Source organism: Solanum stenotomum, chromosome 8 (assembly GCF_019186545.1).
Source record: "Solanum stenotomum isolate F172 chromosome 8, ASM1918654v1, whole genome shotgun sequence".
In the NCBI taxonomy this organism is placed as follows: Eukaryota; Viridiplantae; Streptophyta; class Magnoliopsida; order Solanales; family Solanaceae; genus Solanum; species Solanum stenotomum.
This window is the reverse complement of record NC_064289.1, coordinates 43,458,230-43,478,692: the sequence shown is the minus strand read 5'-3', so window position 1 is coordinate 43,478,692 and position 20,463 is coordinate 43,458,230. Positions and strand designations below refer to the sequence as shown.

Below are 20,463 nucleotides of genomic sequence, written 5' to 3'. Positions count from 1 at the left end.
GGGTTTAGAGTTTAGGGTTTAGGGTTTAGGGTTGGGGTTTTGGGTATCGAGATTAGGGTTTGGGGTTTAGGGTTTAGGGTTTTGATTTTAGGAATCAGTGCTTAGGGTTTAGGGTTTAGAGTTTAGGATTTAAGGTTCAGGGTTTAGAGTTTTGATTTAGGGTTTAGGCTTCAGGATTAGGGTTTAGGGTTTAAGGTTTAGGGTCTTTGATTTAGGGTTTGGGGTGTAAAGTCTAGAGTTTAAGGTGTAGGGTATAGTGTTTTGGGTTTTGTGTTGATGGTTTAGGGTTTAGTGTTTTGGGTCTATGGTTAAGGGTTTAGGGTTAAGGGTTTAGGTTTTAGGTTTTAGGTTTTAGTGTTTAAGTTTTAGTGTTTGGTTTAGGGTTTAGCGTTAACGATTTAGGGTTTAGGGTTTAAGGTTTAAAGTTTAGGGTTAAGGGTTTCTGGTTTGTAGTTTGTGGTTTATGGTTTCGGGTTTATTGTTTAGGGTTTAGGGTTTAGAGTTTGAATTTAGGGTTTTGGGTTTGGTTTTAGGGTTTTGGGTTTAAGGTTGAGGGTTTAGGTTTTAGGGTTTAGGGTTTAAGGTTTAAGGTTTGTGTTTTAGGGTTTAGGGTTTAAGGTTTAGGGTTCAGGGGATATGGTTTAGGGTTTAGGGTTTATAGTTTATGGTTTAGTGTTTATGGTTTATGGTTTAAGGTTTAGGGCTTATTATTTAGGGTTTAGGGTTTATTGTTTAGGTTTAGGGTTTATGGTTTATGGTAGGGTTTATGGTTTATGGTTTAGTGTTGAGGGGTTAAGGTTTAGGGTTTACTGTTTATGGTTTAGGGTTTATGGTTTAGAGTTTAGGGTTTATGTTTTGCAGTTTAGGGTTTTAAATCTAGGGTTTAGGTTTTAGGGTTATGGGTTTAGCGTTTAGGGTTTTGGGTTGAATGTTTATGGTTTAGTGTTTAGGGTTTAATGTTTTGAGTTAGGGTTTAGGGTTTAGGGCTTAGGGTTTATGTATTAGGGTTTAGGGTATAGAGTTTGGATTCAGGATTTAGTGTTTAAGTTTTGGGTTAGGTGTTTGTCTTTAGGATTTAGGGATTAAGGTTTAACTTTTAGAGTTTATGATATAGTGTTTAGGGTTTAGGGTTTAGGATTTATGATTTAGGGTTTAGAATTTGAATTTAGGGTTTAGGAATTAGGTTTAGGATTAGGGTTTAGGGTTTAGGGTTAGCTTTTAGCGTTTAGGGTTTCGGTTCTAGTGTTTAGGGTTTACGTTTATTTAAGGATTTAGGGTTTAGGATTTAGTGTTTAGGGTTTAGAATATAGGGTTAAGTGTTTAGAGTTTAGGGTTAAGTGTATAGGGTTTATGGTATAGGGTTAAGGGTTTAGAATTTAGGATTAAGTGTTTAGGGTTAAGGTGTAGGGTTTAGGGTTTAGGGTTTAGGGTAGATGGTTTAGGTTTAGGGTTTATGGTTTAGGGTTTGTGGTTTAGGTTTTATTGTTTAGGCCTTAGGGTTCAGGGTTTTTTGTTAAGGGTTTAGGGTTTTTAGTTTAAAGTTTTGGATTTAGGGTTTTATTGAGGGTTTATGTTTTAGGGTTTAGGTTTTAGGGTTTAGGGTTTAGGGTTTAAGGTTTAGAGTTAGGGTATAGGGTTTTGAGTTTAGAGTTTAAGGTTTAGTGTTTAGGGTTTAAAGTTTATGGTTTAGAGTTTAGTGTTTGAATTTGGGGTTTAGAGTTTTGGGTTTAGGGTCTAGGGTTAAGGGTTTAGGGTTTAAGATTTAAATTGAAGGGTTTACGGTTTAGAGTTCTGGGTAAGGTTTTCGAGTTGATGGTTTTGGATTTAGGGTTTAGGTTTTAGGGTTTAGGGTTAGGGTTTAGGATTTAGGTTTTGGGTTTTGGGTTTAGGTTTTGGGTTTAGGGTTTAGGGTTTAGGTTTTGGGTTTAGGGTTTAGGGTTTAGGGTTTAGGGTTTAGGTTTAGGGTTTAGGGTTTAGAGTTTAGAGTTTAGGGTTTAGGGTCAAGGGGTTAGTGTTAGGATTGATAGATTTGATTTTAGGTTTTAGGGTGTAAGGTTTATTGTTTAGGGTTTAGGGTTTAGTGTTTTGGATTTAGCGTTAAGGTTTTATGGTTTAGGGTTTAGTGTTTAGGGTCTTAGGTTTAGTGTTTGGGTGTACAGTCTAGAGTTTAGGGTTTAGGGTTGAAGGGTTTAGTTTTAAGGTTAGAGTTTGTATTTAGGGTTTCGGGATTAGGGATTAGGGTTTAGGATTTATGGTTTAGGGTTTAGGGTTTGGGTTTAGGGTTTTGGTTTAAGTTGAGGGTTTAGGTTTAAAGTTTAGGGTTTTGTTTAGGGTTTAAAGTTTAGGGTTTTGTTTAGGGTGTGGGTTTTAGGGTTTAGGGTTTTATGTTTAGGGTATATGGTTTAAGTATTAGGGTTTATGGTTTATTATTTATGGTTTAGGGTATATGGTTTAAGTTTTATGGTTTATGTTTATTATTTAGGGTTTAGGGTTTATGGTTAAAGGTTTAGGCTTTAGGGTTTAGGGTTTATGGTTAAGGATGTCGGGTTTATGTTTTATGGTTTAGGGTTTTAAATCTAGGGTTTAGGTTTTAAGGTTTAGGGTTATGGGTTTAGGGTTTAATGTTTTGAGTTAGAGTTTAGGGCTTATGGTTTAGGGTTTAAGGATTAGGGTTTTTTTTTTTTTTTTTTTTGAACGACCCTTAGGGGGGTCAGGGGCTTAGCAACACCCCAGGCCTTAACATAAATAAAAACAAACAAAATACAAGGCGGGGGACATAAACCTAACCTCCAATCCTATGGTGGTTCATTAGTCGACCTTCCTACTAAGGATAGTCGACTTATCCCCATTCTAAAAAGGAAAATCTAGAAACTAAGCACCTAAAAGAGAGGACTCCTCTCGATACAAAGAATCTAGAAATCATAAATAAGGGAGACTCTCCCCTTACAAAAGTAAGACAAGAATGCAAACCTAGAAGATAAAACCTATACATGAATTTCATAGGAATAAATTCAAAATCAGGGAGGTCTCTTGATTCGTTTCAGTCTCTTTCTCCTGAAGGTTGGCATGTCGAGTTTTTCCAGAATGAAGCTTCCTTTTGCTAAAGTAGGAAGTTGTTCCTTGATGTAGAAGTGCTGGATGATATCTGAAGTATGGCTGAATCTGGATAGATGGTCAGCCGTGTTGTTTGCCTCTCTGTAGGTGTGTGTGCATTTGAATTGCTCTAATTGTTGGACAAGATGTTGTAGTTCTCTGATGTACTGCTGTAGATTCCAGGGAAGCGTGAGCTGTTTTGAGAGCCATTTAACGACCAGTTCAGAGTCGATTTCCAGATGTATTTTCTTATATCCATGTTGGATGCACCAGAAAATACCATGGCTGGCAGCTTGCAGCTCAGGTTGGTTGCTGGTACCCGTTCCTAGAGGTATAGCAAATGCATAAATCATCCTACCCAGATGGTCTCTCAAAATTCCCCCTCCACCAATCCGTCCAGGATTACTGATTGCACTACCATCCGTATTAAGTTTAAGTAAAGGTTGGCAAGGTTTCTCCCATTTAACAATTCTAACCATGGTCTCCTGTCTACACTTCTCCACCATTCTGTATAAATCATTCCAATTATTGGCCCATTGAATGTAAGGAAATGCTGTGTTGAGTAGGTGAGTAGTGTCTTTAAAAATTAGAAATTTGACTCGAGCTGTACTGGACTGTTTTGCACCATATTTTGCAGCACACCTATTTTTCCATAAGTTCCAGATAATAATCACAGGAAGTAACTGGTTCAGCAAGTGTTGTACTTCACTTTTGTGTTCCTGTCTCCACCACCGCAGCAGCAGCATGTTGATAGGGATGTGATCGTGCTGTATACCTGCAGCTGCAGAGAAAAAACTCCAAATGTTGTTAGCAAAATGACCAGATACAAAAATGTGATCTATATTATCTTCACCAGTTCTGTAACAGCAGGAGCAGCGAGCAGCTTCCTTTCCAAAGCTGGTAATCTTCTCGTTAGTGGGAAGTTTGTTCCTCAAGGCCCTCCAAGCTAAGAATGAAATCTTGAAAGGAAGGTGTCTATGCCATATGCCTTTGTTGATGATGCTCTTGGTGCCTTTATGTCTATTAATTTCCCAAGCTGATGAGCAAGAGAATAGACCATCGACAGTGAGTTTCCAGATTGCCTCATCAGGGATCTGTTCTTGATAATGAATGGGGAAGCTCAAGATTTTTGGAACCAAAAGAGGGGGCACCCATTGTCTCACCATAGTCTCATTCCATGTTCCCCCTACCAGAAATTGAGAGATTTTGGTGGTGTTAAGACTAGTAACATGTGTGCAATAAGAGGCTAGGGGGCCTTCTCCCAACCAATCATCCCACCAAAAGGAGCTATTACCCGAATTGATCTTCCATTTGATTTGAGTCTCGGCAATACCTTTGTTCCTCATCATAAAGTTCCAGATCAAGGATTGTCCTGTATCCAGCTTTTTGGCCACCGGATGAGCCCTTTGACAATATTTAGCTCTTAGAAATTGCCCCCATAATGTTTGTTTACTTCTGAAAATCCACCATTGCTTAATTTGAAGAGAGATACAAATATCTTCAAGTTTTCTTACTCCAATACCTCCTTCGTCATAAGGTAGACTCAATTTATCCCAAGAAGCCCAATGATATTTCCTTTTTTCCTTATCCCAGCCCCAAAAGAAATCAGCTATAGCTTGCTTCATATATCTTATGGTGGTTTTAGGAGGAGAAATAGCTGACATAGTATGTATGGGGATTGATTGGAGGACATGTTTCACCATAGTAGCTTTGCCCCCAAAGCTTAACATTCTAGATTGCCATCCGGAAATTTTCCTTGTAATTTTAGCCACCAAATCAGAGTAATAAATAATTCTCTGGCCTCCAATGTATAGTGGACAGCCAAGGTAAGTAATAGGGCTAACTTTCTGATTGAAACCAGTGACTTCTCTGATCATTACAATGTTCTCTTGAGGAGTATTTTCTGGAACCATGAAGTGACTTTTTTCCTTGTTAATAAGCTGGTCAGATACTGATTCATAAGTGGAAAGAGTCTTCATGATCATCTGGAGAGTATCCCTGGTAGTGGAGGAGAAGATGATGATGTCGTCTGCAAAACTTAGGTGATTAATTTGAGGTCCCCTGATCTCCATCTGAAAGTTTTTGTACCGCTGATGATGATGAAGCATATTGAGCATCCTAGAGAGTATTTCAGCTCCTAAAATAAATAGGGATGGGGATAGTGGATCTCCTTGTTTGAGCCCTCTGGTGGAATGAAAGAAACCATGTCTACCACCATTAATAATCACAGAGTACCAATTGTTGCTCATAGTTCTCCATACTAGATCAATAAACATTTCTCCAAAACCCATTCTTCTCAGAACTAAACAAGTGTAAGACCAAGACACTCTATCGTATGCCTTGGTCATGTCTAGTTTAATAACCACATTGTCACCTTCATTGGGTTTTTTAATGCCATGAGTGATTTCCTGAGCAAGCATAATATTCTCTTATATGCTCCGACCCTTAACAAAGCCAGATTGGTTTTCAGAAATAAACTGAGGTAAAATAGGGGCTAGTCTGAGACTTAACAGCTTGGAGATAATTTTATTGGAAAAATTACTCAAACTGATGGGTCTGAATTCATTGAACTTGTTGGGGTGCTCAACTTTAGGAAGTAATACCAAACAAGCATGAGACATAAACTTAGGCATAGTATATCCACAGAAGAAATATTGGACAGCACTCAACACATCTTCTTTGATAATTTCCCAGCAATGTTGATAAAATTTTCCTCCAAAACCATCCGGACCAGCTGCAGAATTTGGGTTCATGGAGAACACCACTTGAGTCAATTCTTCCAGAGTAGGCATCTGTTGGAGAGTCTGATTTTGTTCTTCTGTTACCATTCTAGGGATGCAGTTAAGAATTTCTTCCCTGATCCTGTCATCATGACCTGAAAACATGTTTTGGAAGTAGTCACAGGCAACCTTAGCAATGTTTTCTTCCTCTTGTATCCAAACATTTTCAGCAGTACAGATCTTGTGGATGAATAGCTTTCTCCTCCTACCCCTCATTATGGAGTGGAAATATTTAGAATTAGTATCTCCTTCCTTGAACCATTGGAGTTGAGTTTTCTGTTTGAGGATGGAAGCTTCCAATTTAAGATACTTGATATATTGAGCATTGATAAGATGAAGCTTGGTTCTATTTTCTTCAGTGTTTTGATGTATGACATCTTCTTCAGCAGCTTTGACTTGCTCCTCAAAATTAATAACATTAGAAAAAATATTGCCATATTCCTTCTTGGACCAAGTACTCAAAGTGGAAGCTAATAATTTCATCTTTTGATGCAGTCGCCACATAGGATTCCCAGAGATCTTCTTCTGCCAACATTCTTTAACAATATCTAAAAAATTCGCATTTTCTATCCAGCAGTGAAGGAATTTAAAATACTTGACTTTGTGTTCAGATCGAGCTTCCATTTCCATGAGTAGTGGACAATGATCAGAACCGACAGAAGGGAGGTGAGTAATGGTAGTTTGGGGCATGAGCTCCAGCCACTTATCATTGACCATAGCTCTGTCCAGCCTTTTCCACACTCTGGCCTCTGCTGCCCTCTGATTACACCAGGTATAATGTTGACCACTATACCCAATATCCATTAGTCCACTTGCCTCAATAATGCTAATGAAATCTAGACTTTTGTTCATGTTGTAAGGTATACCACCATACTTTTCCTCAGTAGATGTAATAACATTAAAATCCCCTATGGTACACCAAGGGGTATCCATGTTAGAAAATTAGAACAATCTGTCCCAGAGAGGTCTTCTCAGCTGCTCTCTGCATTTGGCATAAATGCAAGAAACCACAAACTTTTCTTTATGCTCTACATGCTTCATAGAACAAGTGATGTGTTGATCATGTATTTCCAATACTTCACCTTCAATGTCATTGCTCCAAAACAGCCAAATTTTGCCATTGTGATTACAAGTAGCATTGTCCATAGATAACAAGAGTTTGTATTGATTGATTTGGGAGTTGTTTGCAAAAGGTTCAAGAATAGCTATCATAGAAAGATTATGCATTTTCTTGAGATTTTGGATTCTTTCCAAAGAACCTTGGGTGTTGATGCTCCTAGCATTCCAACATATTGTACTAATCATTAAAAACCTTTGCTCTTGGACCTAGTGTTAGGCCTGCTAGATTTAGCAGATGTACTGATAGATGCTGATTTAATGAGCTGCCTGACTTGTTTTCTACCCCTTGGAGATAAGCCTTGTTGATCTGCCACTTCTTGAATCTCTGCTTGGAATTCACTTCGAAAAGTAGACCCAAAAGCCTTGATCAAATGAGCACTGGTTTCGTCCCCTTCCTCATCATCATCAGCTTCATTGAGAGATTGAGTGTCTTCATCAAATTCATCCTCTGAATTTACCACATCATAATCTGATTTCTGTCTATTGTTTCTTTGATTTTCAACCTCCTTTTGTTGTTTTCTCTTGATAGATTCTCTTTTTTTCTTGCTCAATTTACCTCTAGATTTATTATTGGATACTTTCCCTGGGGAGTTCTTGCTGTGTTGCTGGTGCTGATTCTCGAGACTAGTCTGATTCCCTTCATCATTCTGGTTGTTATCAGGAGTGTGCTGACCATCATTACCTCTTGAACTCTGCAATTTCTGACCATTGTCCCTGTCAACCTGTGACCCTTGTTCTACTTGAAGGAGACCAGTATCATCATCTTGCAAACGTTCCAGGTTCTCTATATTCTGTATCCCTGGGTCTTCCTGCAGCTGACCAGTATCATCTCCTTTATTTGGGCTGGGTTGTTTTTGATTACTCTGCTTGTTGTGTCTTGCAATAGTGGTAGCAGGGGTTCTATAGTCCAGCCTAGGGTCAGTGTGATCAACCTCATGCAGAACATGAGTCAAATTCCCCCCTTTGGATACCCCTTCCTGCAAGTTAATAGGTTTCTCCTTGCATCCCCCATCCATCCCTCCTTCAACTTCATCAATACACATAACAGTATTCAAAGAACATATAGTGAGGTGTTGGGTTGTAGGGATAACAGAGTCCATACCTGTGTTTTTATTGTTTGTATTATGTTCCTTGTGCTTACCTGCTTTGTTGTTGTGGTTGAAAGAAGGTGAGTCTTTATCTGACCCTTGTGTTGCTTGCATCTCTTGGTCTGAAATTTTGTTCTTGTTGCATTCTGCACTATTGCCTATGCTTTGCTGCTCCTGCATTTCTAAATTAATGTAGTTATTATGAATAGAGAGTGTAGGAGTTATACCTGGTACTGCTGAAGCCTTTTGCATAATATCCTTGGTATTTTTTGGTGGAGGTGAGACAGGTCTCCATGCAGTCTTGGGATGAGCCTGATCCTGATTTCTGTGTTGTTTCCTCTTCTGAATCTGCCATTGCTCTGCTTGGTCTACTTGTTCCAGTTTTTGGTGTGTCTGCACTCTAGTAGCAGTTGTCTGTTGCTGGCTTGTATGTTGAATCACTATCACTTGTTGATCTTGTGTCTTAGTGTTTGTCTCTGTTTTGTCCTTGTCTTGTGTCTGCATTACTTTAGTACCTCCTTTCTCTAGATCACCCTTAGGTTTGTTTTGTTTTTCAGCTTCCTTTTCTCTCCTCTTTTTGAAGTCCTCATCTCTTCTTTTGATAGTACACACATTATCTATATGCCCTTGATGTTTACAGTACATGCAGTAGTCTGGGATCCCTTCATATTGCACCTTTTGCCACCTTCCTTTATTGGGGTCTGAGTTCTTAAATCCCATCCAAACATGGGGTGGTCGTGGCTTGGTGAGATCGATTTGGATCTTCACTCTGGCCATGCCGCCTCTAGTCTTTTGAGCAGTGGGAGAATCAAGGTATAGCACTTTACCAATAGAACTCAACATAGTCGTCAAGAGGACTTTGTTGTAGCAGTGTCATGGGAGTTCAGGCAGTGCTACCCATATAGGAACTATAGGTGTTTCTTCCTCAGGGGTAAATTCAGGTGTCCAGGTTTGTATTCTCATTAGTTGGCCATCAATGCTCATTCTTTGCTTAGTCCAAACCGTAACATAATCAAACTCATTATCCAAATCAATATAAACATGTCGAGAATTATAATGAGCTATTTTAACTCCCCCAGATAACTGAGTCTGCAGTATGAAACTTTTCCTAATCACCTCCATTTTAGGCATGGTATTGGTAAATTTACCCACTAGAGTGTATTTACAGCTTTCCGCCAACTTGTTATTATAATCATCTTCTTCTAATAACACAGCCGGCAGTCCTTGTCTATTGGTATGGATAGGATTATTCAATTCAATAGGGGTTTCAGCCTTAGATTGATTATATCTAAGCTTAGCAGCAAATGATTGAATTATAGTAAAAGGGGCAGGTTCCGGGGTGTTGTCCAGTTTATTCTTATTGGGAGCTTGAGGATGGTGTTGCTTGTTTAGTAGTCCCTCATCACCTTGATTATAAGTATAGTTATCCTGACTAGCAACATTCTTATTCTTTTGGAGATTAGGATCATACCTGGCGTAATTGTTGGAGATTCTAGGAAAGTTTTGTTGGTAGTGAATGTTGGCCTTTTCCTTGCTATTCTGAGTTGCATCAGTCGATTCATGCTGAGTACTGGCCTTACTTTGATCTTTTTGACTATCCTTTCCTCCATGAGTTTGATTATCAACCTGTTTCGAGAATTCACTCTGCCTACTGCTCTGTACATTCGTTTCATTTTGTAATTGCCCATTCCTTTGTTGCTGATTATCTTTGTTCCTTTCTGTTATTTTGTGTTGATTTGGTATGTCCTGTGTTTCTGTGATTTGCTCCTGATGTCCTTGACCAGGTTCTTGAGCCTTTTTTTGTTGATCCTTATCAGGTTCCTCAACTTCTTTGTCCGATATTGCTGTGACCTGCAGTGCATCAGATGAAAGAGGTGATGTTAAGTTCCTGGGATTACCTACAATACCAAAGGAAAAATTGGAAGATTGGGCCTCATTAGATTGATTTGTGTCCTGTTGTTTGCTAGGATTATGTGTTTCCATTGCAGCAGTTTCCTCTTCAATATGCTGAGTGGCCTGTGATTTCCTTCTGATCAATGTCAATGGATCATCAGTAAGAGTATCCATTGATTGCCTTGGATTGGTTTTTCCGGTGTTTCCTCCATTGACATTATTGGGTCTGTCTGAAAGATGGACGTCCATAGGAGGAGAATTAGTTCCTCTAACTGAAGTTCCATGAACTCCGGCGATTTGACCTCGAGTTTCGCCGGAATCTTCCTCGCCGCTGATTCCACCGTCCATTTCACTCGAAATTTCAGTGAGATGAACCTCCAGTTGTGGGGAGTAATCCCCAGTAGTTGGATCTGCAAGAACTTGACTCGAAGATCGTCGAATTTGAGTGCGCATTTCTGGCGATTTATTTGCGTTTCTCTCCAAATTCGCCTCGCGAGATCTCTCGATTGGGACGATAGAATCAGTTGGATTTTTGGTCGAATATAGATTGTGATTAGGTGATTTCACAACAGCAATCGATTTTCCATGAATCGAAACATGAACCTCTGGGGAATTGATTTTACGAATTCCGTCCAGCTCCCTCTCCGAAATCGCAGTGTTGATCGCTTCAGTATTTTGCAAATTCGAGGAGCTGTAGGATGAATTATGGGGCGTGGCTAGATGGGTTTTGTTGCTCTTACCATGGCGCTCCAGTTGGTCCTCGTCTGGTGGCCGGGAGAGCTCCACCGGCGGCTCACGCGCCATTCAGGCAGTGCGTGTATCAGGTGTGAATATAGCTGTTATGAGCAGAATTTTGAGCGCTATTTTTAGATAGAGAAATTAGAGAAAGAAAAAATTCATCAAATGAGGATGCGATAAGGATTAGGGTTTAGAGTTTAGGATTTAGGGTTTAGGGTTTAGAGTTTGGATTTAGGATTTAGGATTTAGGATTTAGGGTTTAATGTTTAACATTTAGAGTTTATGATTTAGGGTTTAGGGTTTAGGATTTAGGATTAGGGTTTAGGTTTTAGGGTTTAGAATTTGAATTTAGGGATTAGGTATTGATTTAAGGTTACGTTTAGGGTTTAGGTTTTAGGGTTTAGGAATTAGGTTTAGGTTTAGGAATTAGGGTTTAGAGTTTAGATTTAGGTTATAGGTTTTATTGTGTTTTTATTTAATTTTAATGATCCTTGGGTGGGTCAGGGGCTTAGCAACACCCCCAGGCCTTAACATTAATAAAAATAAAAATAAAATAAGTACAAGGAGGGGGACATAAACCCTTACCTCCGGACCTATGTTGGTTCAGGGGTAGAACTTCCTACTAAGGAGATTCAACCCATCCCCATACTATAAAAATGAAACCTAGTACAAAGCACCTAAGGAGAGGACTCCCCTCAATACAAGGAAACTAGGAAAACATAAATAAGGGAGACTCTCCCCTAACAAAAGGAAAGAATAAAGGCCTATTCAAAATAATTATACCTACTTTTAGACATAGTCAAGTTGAAAAGGAAAACACCTTAATCACGGTGGTTTTTTAATACTTTTCAGCTTCCTTCTTCTGAAATTGATCATACCCATCTTCTCCAATAAGTAGCTTCCTTTGACCGGAACAGGTACTTGGTTGAGAGTCTAAAATAATTGAGGAATGTCTTTCTTGTGGCTCAACTTGGCAAGAAAGTCAGCCCTGGTGTTACCTTTTATGTAGGTATGGAGACATTGGAATGCTTCTATCTGTTGAATGAGGTTTTGTAGCTCCTGAACATATTATTGTATCTTCCATGGAGAATTAATATTGAGATTTAGCCAGTGAGTGAGGAGTTCTGAGTCCACTTCTAGCACAATCTTCCTGTAGCCATGTTAATAGCACCAGTTAAGACCAAACACAGCTCCCTGGACTTCTACCTGGTTATTGGTGCCTGTACCAAGAGGTACTGTGAATGCAAATATAAGATCCTCTGCTTGGTCTCTGAGAATGCCTCCCCCTCCTATCTTGCCAAGATTCGCTAATGCACTACCATCAGTGTTCAATTTACAGTAGCTTACAGGTGGTTTGCTCCAGATGACAGGTCTGACGCCTATTTCATAAGAGCATTGCTGGACATAGTTGAGAAGTTCCTGGCAAGAGCTAGGCCATTGCAGATAGGGAAAGACAGTATTGAGAAGGAGGGAAATGTCTTTAAAGATCATGAATTTGACGCTTGTGATGCTAGGTTGTTTCCCTCCATATTTAGCTAAGCACCTGTTCTTCCAGAGGTTCCAGCTGATGATGATAGGCATTGCATGATATAGGAATTTCTGAACCTCATTTCTATATTCCATGGTCCACCATCTCGTGATCAGATTGTTCAGAGGAATCCTATCCTGCCTAACTCCAAACATAGTTGAGTGCAGGTGCCAAATGTGGTTGGCAAAGTGTCCAGCGGAAAAAATGTGATCAATAGTGTCCCATATCCTTGTCCATAGAACCTTTTGGCTGATTGTTACCTTCCTTATTGATATGAAGCTGCCAAGAGAAAACAGGCAGAACAACAACACCAAGAACAGATTCCTAATGACAGTCATCCTGAAGAAAATCCCTGCAAAGACTTCATAATGATGGACCAGATTATGGATGTGCCCCCCCTTAAAGCTAAATATACTACCCCTACCTCTGGGAATTCTCCAGATCAATCCAAGGTCACAGTTAGAGATGAATATGATGTGGAAAATTCAGAAGATGAATTTGATGCTGATAATTTGCCTAGTAATGATTAAGAAGAGGATGATGAGATTAGTGAAGTACTAATCAAAGCTTTCAGTCCCAACAATGACAATACACTAGAAAAAGAAATTCAGCAAGTCACTAACAAACAAGGCCTTTGTCCCAGAGGGATCCACCTTGACAGACTTCCCCTCAAAAAACTTGTTTCTCCTATTCCTATGACAGCAGGAAGACCAAATACTAGACTCTTCACTTCTAGATCATCCAAATGATTAGTACAATCATATGGAATGTTAGAGGAATCAATACCCACGGTGTTATGGAAAGACTCAAAAATATCCATCATGTGTCTATTATTGCAGTATTAGAACCTTTCTCTGAAAACAACAATATCAACATGTTTAAAGGTACTTTTGCCATGGATCATGCTACAAGTAACATCAATGGAAAATTTTGGCTTTTTTGGAACACTGACATCTCTTCTACTGTATTAGAAGCTGATGAACAGCAGGTCACTTGTGAAATCAGCCACACTGAAGTTCAGGGTAATTATATGAAGACCTTTGCGTATGCCAAATGCAAAGACTATCTCAGGGAACCTCTGTGGGACAGATTACTTCACATTGCTAATATTAGAGATACCACTCCTTGGTGTACAGTTGGTGACTTTATTGTCATAACTGACATTGATGAAAAATTGGGAGGTATTCCATACAATATGAGAAAAAGTCTAGAGTTCATTAGCGTTATTGAGGCATGTGGACTCATGGATTTGGGATTTAATGGACCTAAATTCACTTGGTCTAATCAAAGGGGTATCAATTTCAGAATTTGGAAGAGGTTTGATAGGGCAATGGTTAACGATAATTGTTTGCAAAACATGCCTCACACTTGCATCACCCACCTCCCTTCTGTAGGGTCTGATCACTACCCATTACTTATGGAAATGACTACCAGGCTTGATAATTGCATCAAATATTTCAGATTCCTTAACTATTGGGTTGAGCAACCTTCCTTTGAGGAGACAGTCTCTACATGCTGGAACAGACCAATGGAAGGAAATCCCATGTAGACCTTCCATCAAACATTGAAGAGATTGGCTTCTACTCTTAGTGCTTGGTCCAAGATACAATTTGGTGATATTTATGCTAGGGTCAAGGAATTTGAGGAAAGAGTCAAGGTAGCTGAAGACAACCTCCTTTAAAACAACACAGAGAAACATAGAGAAGAACTTCATGGTATTAATATTGAATATATTAGATACATGAATTTGGAAGATGCTATCCTTAAACAAAAATCACAGTTGCAATGGTTTAAAGAAGGTGATGGGAACTCCAAATACTTCTATGCCTTGATTAGAGGAAGAAGGAGAAGATTATTTGTCCATAAAATCTTCAATGATAATGAGGAATGGATACAAGGAGATGAACATATTGCAAAGCTAGCATGCGATCATTTTAAGCATATATTCACAGGAGAGGAAAAAAAGATTGATGAACTCCCTATGGAATGCATTCCAAGAATGGTCAGCCAGGAGCACAATGACAGACTGAAAGAAATTCATACCATTAATGAGCTTAAGGAAGTAGTCTATTCCATGAATCCCAATTCAGCTGATGGACCGGATGGTATGAATGGTTATTTCTTCCAAAAATGCTGGAATATTATCAACAATGACTTGATGGCTGTGATTCAAGCATTTATCAGTTGCCAGATGATCCCTAAATATTTTTCACATGCCTGTCTTATTCTCCTTTCCAAAGTGAAGAACCCTAACAGACTCAATGAATTCAGGCCCATAAGATTGAGTAACTTCATTACCAAGATTATTTCTAAGCTATTATGTCTTAGATTAGCTCTTATATTACCTAGTCTGATTTCTCCAAATCAATCAGGATTTGTAAAAGGTAGAAGAATATCGGAGAACATTATGTTAGCTCAAGAAATTATCTATCAAATTAAGAAACCTATTATTGGAAGCAATTTTGTGATCAAGCTTTATATGGAAAAACCCTATGACAGGGTTTCATGGTCATATAATTGTTTGATCCTGAGAAAAATAGGTTTTGAAGAGGTTTTCATTGACATGATATGGAGAATTTTGGCTAACAATTGGTACTCTATCATTCTTAATGGTAGAAGGTATGATTTCTTCCATTCAACTAGAGGCCTTAAACAAGGTGATCCACTATCCCTAACCCTATTTATTTTAGGTGCTGAGGTGTTAGCTAGGTTTCTGAACAGACTCCACCAGCATCCTCTTTATCATGGCTTCTATATGGAGATGAGAGGTCCTCAGATTAACCACCTAAGTTTTGCGGATGACATCATAATTTTCACTTCAGGGAGGAAGGATTCTCTCAAGCTCATCATGCAAATTTTAGCTACATATGAAAGGATCTCTGGTCAACTCATCGACAAAGACAAGAGCCATTTTCTGCTCCATCCTAATGCCTTCAGAACTACGTGTGATATAATTAAAAGGTATACTGGTTTTCATCAAAACTAGGCTCTTATTACTTATCTTGGTTGTCCACTCTTTATTGGAAGACCTAGACTTATCTACTTTTCTGAACTCATCAGCAAGATAGTGAATAGAATCATTGGTTGGTAATCTAAGATGCTAAGTTATGGGGGTAAAGCCACCTAGATTAAGCATGTTCTTCAATCCATGCCAATCCATATTCTTTTTACTATTCCCCCCCCCCCTCTAGTACTCTTAAACAGATTCAAGGTATTATGGCTGACTTTTTTTGGGGACGAAGGGATGACAAGAAAAAGTATCATTGGTCGTCATGGAAAAATCTCAGCTTTCCTTATGAGGAAAGGGAAATTGGAGTGAGGCAAATGAGTGATGTTTGTCAATCATTCCAATTCAAACATTGGTGGATCTTTAGAACCAAGCAAACACTTTGGGGAGAATTTCTTAAAGCAAAATATTGCCAAAGGTCTAATCCCATAAGCGAAAAATGTGATACGGGAGAGTCTCAAGCATGGAAGATACTTATGAGAAACAAACATAGGGTGGAAAAACATATCCAATGGAAAATTAAAAATGGTTCTTGTTCTTTTTGGTGGGACAACTGGTTAGGAGTAGGACCATTAGCTCAATTCACTACCACTAGCCACATATTCGACAATGAAACTATCGTTGATTTTATGGCAAATGGGCAGTGGAATGTCGACAAATTGATCAGGCTATCTCCTCAGAACCAATTACCTGAAATTCTGTCCACTCAAATACACTTACAGCAAGCTAATCCAGACCTGGCAGTATGGAGTCTCAATTCGAGTGGCCTCTTTACTGTCTCTTCTGCCTGGGATATTATTAGAGAAAAAGAGCCAAAACCAAGTTTAACTCCTACACTTGGAATCGAAATATTCCCTTCAAATGTTCTTTCTTGTTATGGAGAACAATAAGAGGCAAACTCCCTACCAACGAAAAGCATTCTACTTTTGGAATCGAACCAAGTGACTGCTGCTGTTGTCACTCTCCAGGCGCAGACACCATTGAACATACTTTTAATACAGGGAACTTCGCCAAGAATGTTTGGAGATTTTTTGCTGTTTGTTTAGGCATCCAAACTGACTTTCTGCCTCTTAGAAACATGATCATGAGGTGGTGGAGTTCTAGAAACTCACTATAACGAAGCACACAAGCTTATCCTCCAATCAACTCCAATCTTTATTTGTTGGAATTTGTGGAAAAATAGATGTGCTAAAAAGTATGGGGGCAAACAGTCCAACATTGCAAGAGTAAAAATTTAGTGATTTTGGACACCTTCAAGCTGCTGCATACAGATTTTCCATATATATCTTGGCCTCTGGGATGGAACAAGCTATGTACACTCATTGAGAAATGTACTCACGACGCTAAGGTCACTGCTATCCAGTGAAATACACCACCAGCCAGGTGGGTTAAATTAAACACGGATGGGAGTTCCTTAATTAATCTAGGAAACATAGGAGCAAGAGGAGTTCTCAGGAATCCTTTGGGAGAAACTATCTTTACATTTTCAACTCCGTTAGGTGAAGGAACCAACAACCAAGCGGAGGTGGAGGCTACTATATTTTGCTTATCTTGGTGTATACAATTGAATTATCAGAATGTGATCCTTGAAGTTGATTCCCAACTCCTTGTGGATTGGCTTATGAACAGCACAACAGCTCCGTGGTCCATCTCATTCCAAATGCAAAAGCTTCAACAAATTGTAACTCAATTCACTCACTTCAATTGTATTCATACTCTTAGGGAAGCCAATTTTGTGGCAGAGTCACTCTCCAAACACAGTCACCACCTTACCAGTCCTCACGTGTACTTCAACATCCAACAACTCCCTAAACTGACAGCAACTTATCTTTAGCAAGACCTCGCAGGTATGACAAGCTTTAGAAGAAGAAAATTGAAGAGAATTAAGGAACCACCTTAATTTTTGATAGCCTAGAGGTACTATGAAGAAGCCAGAACTTCTTCAGGCCCTCTTTTTTGGATGCTCTATTAGTCAACTCCATACAAACTGTCCCTTGATAGGAAACATTTTTTTTTAGTCTTTTTCTTGTAAAGGGAGAGTCTCCCTCATTTACGCTTTCCTAGATTCTTTGTATCGCAAGGAGTCCTCTCACATAGGTGCTTAGATGATAGGCTCATTAGTAGTTTGGGAAAGAGTTGGTGAATCTACTAAGGTTACTTAATGGGCTACCAACTCTTATACCACCTTTAAGTGGATGTAAGGTTTATGTCCCCCTCCATGTAATTGTGCTTTTTTATCTATGTTAAGGCCTTGGGGTGTAGCTAAGCCCCGGAATCCTCCAAGGGTCCTTCAAATTAAAAAAAAATCCTAAACACTAAACCCTAACCCTAAAGCCAAATGCCTAAACCCTAAACCCTAATTCCAAACTCTAAACCCTGAACCCTAAACCTAAACCCTAAATCCTAAACTCTAAACCCTAAACCCTAAACCCTAAGCCCTAAACCCTAGACCCTAAAATCAAAACTCTAAATCCTAACCATAAACCCTAAACCCTAAACCCTAACCCTAAACCCTAAACCCTAAACCCTAAACCCTAAACCATAAACCATAAACCATAAACCATAAACCATAAACCCTAAACCCTAAACCCTAACCCTAAACCTAAACCCAAAACCATTAAGCTTAAAACCTAAACCCTAAACCCCAAACCCTTAACCATAAACCCTAAACTCTAAACCCTAAACCCTAAACCCTAAACCCAAATTAAAGTCGTAACCCTAAAGCCTAAACCCAAAAACATAAACCCTAAACCCTAAACCCTAACCTAAACCATAAACCCTAAACCCTAAACCCTAAACCCAAAACCCTAAATCCTAAATCATAAACCATAAACCCTAAACTGTAAATCCTAAAACCTAAATCCTAAACCCTAAAGCATAAACCCTAAACCTTAAACCCTAAATTCTTAAACCTAAACCCTCAACCCTAAACCTTTAACCTCAAACCCAAAACCCTAAACCCTAAACGTTCAACCCAAAACCCTATACCCAAAGCGTTAAACTCTAGACTTTACACCCTAAGCCATAAACTGAAGACCCTAAACCCTAAACCCATCGCTTTCCCATTTCACAATTGTTTTCTCTCTCTAATTTCTATCTCTAAGCTGAACACTCCCAAATTTTTGGCCTTACGGCTACAACTGTAATGGCTAGTGGAACCGCCAAAATGGCACGTGAGCCGCTAATAGGTCTCTCTAGGCCGCCAGACCAGTCCCAATAGGGGCGCTTGGATCATAGTAGCAAAACCCACCAAGAATCGCCCACTAATTCCATCAACAACTCTGTGAATTCCCATAACAATGAAGCGATGAACATCGTGACTTCGGAGAGGGAATTAGCTGGGAGTCAAAAAACTATTTCCCCAGATCGCATTAGGTCGACTTATGGAAATCTGTTTAGTGGGAATGAATCTCCTAATCAAGAGCTACAACATACTTAAAATTCAAGTGATGCCCTCTTGCCATTCGTTAGATCTGAGGAGGCGAGTTTTGCACGAATCGCCACCAAATCGCCTGAGATGCGCCTTCAAATTTGAGCATCTCCCTAGAAAATTCGTGATGATTTGAGCACTGCGGATTTTTCGCCTAGTAAAGAGGTACACCTCACTGCAATTTCAAGCAATTTGGACAGTCAAATCGCCAGCGACCACAATTTCGATGGTATGACATTGGCAAACGTGAGAAATGATGGTGACACAATTGAAAGGGGTAATCCTACTGATAATGAAGTCCATCTTACTGACATATCCATTAATTTAAGTAAAGAACAAGCTCATAAAGAAGTTCTAGTAAGATTGGTTGGAATTCAAGCTCAATCCACAGTCAACCGCCAGTCGAAATCTCAAACACATAGGCAAGGGACCAATCAACGAGGGAGCCCCTCCCATAATTATGAGGACTCAAATTGTCAAAAGCAAGTTCAACAAACAGAGAATGATCAGGGCATTGAAGTGCAATATAATAAACAAGATCAAGGATCACAAGGTCTAAATGATCATCAGGGCAATCCTGACCACTCAATTATGGAAGTGGTGAATGTAGAGAGTTCCTCTCAATTCTCATTTGGAGTTAAACCCACTGATACAGCTCCACGCAATAAAAGACAAAAAAATACACGTAAGGATACTAAATCTAACCTTGATATTAATGCCAATCATGTGCAAGTGCAGCAGGCTAGGAACACCATATCAGTTAGCCAAGATCCTAATGCTGAGGGCACTCAATCAGGTAAGTCGACTAACTCCTCTTCTATTCACAATGTTGTAAGTCTGAGTAGTAGTGATGCCCATATACATGTCAATGCAAAGGGGCAAAAGGTAGGTAATTTAGTTGTACAGGAGCAAGGAAGGAGTGACAATAACTTCCATCAATAGGCTACTCAGAACCAGGGTAATGGGAAGGACAAAATGATTCAAACTCAATAGGTTATAGAAAGAAGAGTTTCTGATCCAAATAGCTACAATAATGCTTTCCCAAAAATCTCCAGTAATTTTGAGAAACACATTCCCCTCAGCTAAAAAAGCCAGCAAATCAGTCACCCTAATAAACCGAATGGTGACACCAAGCCTAATGATATTCAAAATACTAAACAGGACCAGATCACAGAGCCTGCACCCTATACAATTGTTCAAACTACGGCTGCAAGACTAAGACAATGTCATGCAAAAAATGTAGCTCCCATTGAATTGGTACCTCCCAGGCATACCACCAAACAGGGTCTCCCTGTTGTTATTTATGACATGGAAGATTTCATGACTACTTTGGCTATGGATTGCAAATGTATCCTTGATAGGAAAATTCAATAGCACCATGCCAAAAGTTGAACTCATCAGAAAGAGTTTCATTATGCAAACTCAGCTAAATTGAGAGGTCAACATAGCCCATTATAATGCAAGACATGTTTTCATTGACTTGGAAAATGAACTACATTATAACACAGTGTGGACACAACAGAGAATGACCATTGAGGGCAAGCTTATGAGAATTCAGACCTGGAGTCCTAACTTTAGACCTAAAGAAGAAACCCCTATTGTTCCTATATGGGTATTACTACTAGGTATGCCATCGCATTGCTTCAAGAAAGAGTTTATAACACCCCTCTTATCATCTATAGGCAAAGTCCTATACCTGGATACATCATCCATTAAAAGAACCAGAGCTAGTATGGCCAAGGTAAAAGTCCAAGTAGACCTAACCAAGGCAAGACCTAGACATGTCT

At 39.2% G+C, this 20,463-nt stretch overlaps 1 protein-coding gene across 1 annotated transcript in view; it reads left to right on the top strand.

Annotated features, from left to right (window-relative positions):
- LOC125874890 (uncharacterized) overlaps window positions 1-20,463 on the top strand; it is a 942,258-nt gene that overhangs the window by 585,308 nt on the left and 336,487 nt on the right. The gene's annotated exons all lie outside the window — the stretch shown is intronic.